Raw genomic sequence first — 3,563 nt, forward strand, 5'->3', positions numbered from 1 at the left:
AGCTATATTTAGGGCAAATGGCCATAGTTGTAGTCCTTAGTTTTTCTCAAAATGTTCAAATGTTCTGCATATTAAGAGAAGTATTTCTAACATTAAAGTTAAAGCTAGCATTGTATATAATTTATATATCTCTCTGAACAATTTATGCTATGCATTTTATGCTGTATTTAATACTAGAAATTATAGCTATAAACTGATGAGATTGGCAACTTTATTCTAGAAACCAATATGTCTCTTTGATTTTATGAATAATCACTCATGTTTATATTTGAGGTATTTCTGTTTCTTCTGTCTGAATCATTTATGTTCATCCAAACATAAGTGTTTCTAAATATTTTCTAGAAATTTCTCATAAAATTATGCACAGTTACCTCAAACAAAATACTCTTAACCATTGTGTCCACAACTTTATCCTATATGATTTTGGTACTGTTCGTTCAGGTGTTTATTTGCTCCTTTCTAGATAGTGTCTTCTATACATGTCAGGATTCTACATATACAAAATCTCAACAATGTGATTGCTTAAATAAGATCTCCCTGTTGATAACACCAGTTGATAGCTACCGGGGAAATTGGAAATTTCCCCAAAACTAAATGAAGAGCTACAGGAAATCAATACCTACTAAGACAGAAAGAAGCAGTTTTCTACAAGGAGGGATGTGCTTATAGTTTAGCCAATCATAACTTGTCAGCAGTGAAATTCTTCATATATTAACAGAATTTCAGGGGGACTACATGGAGAAGAGTGGAATTTCAGTGAGAGTGCAGGACACACAGAAGTATAAAAATCAATAGAGAAGGATAAAATAATATAGCTACTCATGATGATGTTCTCAAAACAATAAAGATTTTAAATTTAAAAACAGAATAATTTACTAACACTTTCTACCGAGGAGTAATATATTTTGATTGGAATTTAAATTAATTGAAAATAAACTTGAGGGAAAGTGTAATCTCATATAATATAAGATAAATTGAAATTCAAAGTATACTTTATATCACAGGACCAATAAGTCAACTACTTCAATTAGATTCTCAAGTTATAATTTCTAATCTTTGATACCTTGGCAAGAATCTCCAACCTTCTTTATCATATGTTCCCATCTGTACATGTAAATAGACATGGTACCTAGTTTGCATATTTATTTTTATTCTAGAATCAGCCAATGCCAGTAAAAAAATTCACAAAGCATTTGCTGCCTAGTATTTAACACATGGATTAGGTATGCTCACTTTAGTCTTCATAAGCTCAGTGTAGGGAAAACAGCATCAAAAGCTAAAGTCCTTGAGAAACTTCCAGGGATTCCAGGATATCTGAAACAGCTAAAACAATCTTCCTGTGGATATCACTGCCCTCAACTTTTACTGTAGTTTTAGAGTTAAATGTGGTCTGAGAACACTGACTATGGGGTGTCCTGTGGCTAATATTCCTGACATAACTGACACGCATTAGTGTTGAAGGGATAATTCATGCAAGTTCCAGGTGCAGTTATATATTAAAATCTCTGAAAATATAAATGTGTGAGTTAGATAGATTTTTATCTAATTACATTTATATTAGTCTTAATATTTTATAACTTAACATTTTAAATAAATTGACTTCTCTATCATTATATTTATGTTACCATCTATAATTCTCTATCACCTTTGATACATATTATTTGATGTTTGCTATTTTCAAGACATGTCTTGATTGAAATACCTGTTATCTGATTATAAAATAAAATTTAGTAAAACCTTGCCAGGCCACCCTCTCGCGGTTGGTTGCTCAACCATCCTCGCCTTTCTCATCACCTCCCGCTGGGCTCCGTGCAGCCAGCCTTGTTGGCTTTTTTCCCATGATCGCTCATTAGGTCTGTGACAGCAGGGACATGTCCTGCGACCTACACGACGTGGACCTCGCCGAGGTGAAGCTTCTGGTGGAGAAAGGGGAGATCATCACTGGCCTCCTGCAAGAGTTTGATGTTCAGGAGCAGGACATTGAAACCCTACATGGCTCCCTGCATGTCACACTGTGTGGTACCCCCAAGGGCAACCGTCCAGTCATCCTCATTTACCATGATATTGGCGTGAACCACAAGACCTGGTACAACCCACTCTTCAACTCCGAGGACACGCAGGAGATAACACAACATTTTGCTGTCTACTATGTGGATGCTCCTGGCGAACAGGATGGGGTGCCCAGTCCTTCCCAGAGGGGTACATGTACCCCTCCATGGATCAGCTGGCTGAAATGCTTCCTGGAGTCCTGCACCAGTTTGGGCTCAGGAGTGTCATCCGCATGGGGACAGGAGCAGGCGCGTACATCTTGACCCATTTTGCACCCAGCAACCCTGAGATGGTGGAAGGCCTCGTGCTTATGAATGTGAATCCCTGTGCAGAAGGCTGGATGGACTGGGCGGCTTCCAAGATCTCCGGGTGGAGCCAAGCACTGCCGGACATGGTCGTGTCCCACCTCTTCCGCAAGGAGGAGAAGCACAACAATGTGGAGGTGGTGCATACATAGCGCCAGAATATCCTCAATGACATGAACCCCAGCTACCACACCTCTTCATCAGCGCCTACAACAGCTGGCAGGACCTGGAGATCGAGCGGCCAATGCCTGGAACCCACACCGTCACCCTGCAGTGCCCTGCTCTGCAGGTGGTTGGGGACAACTCTCCTGCCATAGATGCTGTGGTAGAATGCAACTCCAAGTTGAACCCTACGAAGACCACCCTGCTGAAGATGGCAGACTGTGGTGGCCTCCCTCAGATCTCTCAGCCTGCCAAGCTTGCTGATGCCTTCAAGTACTTTGTGCAGGGCATGGGATACATGCCCTCTGCCAGCATGACCCGACTGATGCGCTCCCGAACAGCCTCTCGCTCCAGTGTCACCACCCTGGAGGGCCCCCGCAGCCACTCCCATACCAGTGAGGACCCCTGCTGCAGCTTCCACACCAGCGAGGGGTCCAGTAGCCGCTCTCATACCAGTGAGGATGCCTGTCTCAACATCACCCCCAACTTAGGTGCCAATGGGAACAATGCTGGGCCCAAGTCCATGGAGGTGGCCTACTAGGCAGTCTGTGCATCAGTCATTTCTGGACTGGTGATCTACCTTAACCCCCAACCCCTGCCTGCCACCCTGCGCTAATGTGGTATTAATCTAAAACTGCTTTTGTAAGAATGAACTCTGGCGATGTCAGACCCAAGATGTTCAGGCTGCTTCCTGGGACCAGAGTGGGTAGTGGTGGACAAAGGCAAGAAGCAGTTCAGTGTTCTGTTCTGCTAACAAGTGGCCTGGTGGCCCCTCTCTCTACCCTCAGACACCAAACTGCCAAAACTAAGAAACACGTAGTTGTAACACTGCCTGGCTCCAAGCCCAGGTTGATCCAGCATCCTGGTTCGCAGGCACTTTGCCAGCCTCCCCCTCCCTGCCCCTGCTTCCTGTTTCCTCCCCACTAAACCCATTCCTGGAAACAAACTTACTTCTGATTTGAAAGTGGAGTGAGGCAGGGAAGTTGGGCACCTTGTTTTAAGAAGGGAAAACAAGACAGGGAGTAAAAAGAGGCAGGATCTAGGGCA

The 3,563-nt window shown here is 43.2% G+C and overlaps 1 pseudogene; it reads left to right on the forward strand.

Annotated features, from left to right (window-relative positions):
* The first annotated feature begins 1,871 nt into the window (after positions 1–1,871).
* Positions 1,872–3,057, forward strand: LOC100773261 (annotated as a pseudogene).
* Positions 3,058–3,563: the final 506 nt, after the last annotated feature.

The sequence above is a fragment of the Cricetulus griseus genome, assembly GCF_003668045.3.
Source record: "Cricetulus griseus strain 17A/GY chromosome 1 unlocalized genomic scaffold, alternate assembly CriGri-PICRH-1.0 chr1_0, whole genome shotgun sequence".
Classification (NCBI taxonomy): Eukaryota; Metazoa; Chordata; class Mammalia; order Rodentia; family Cricetidae; genus Cricetulus; species Cricetulus griseus.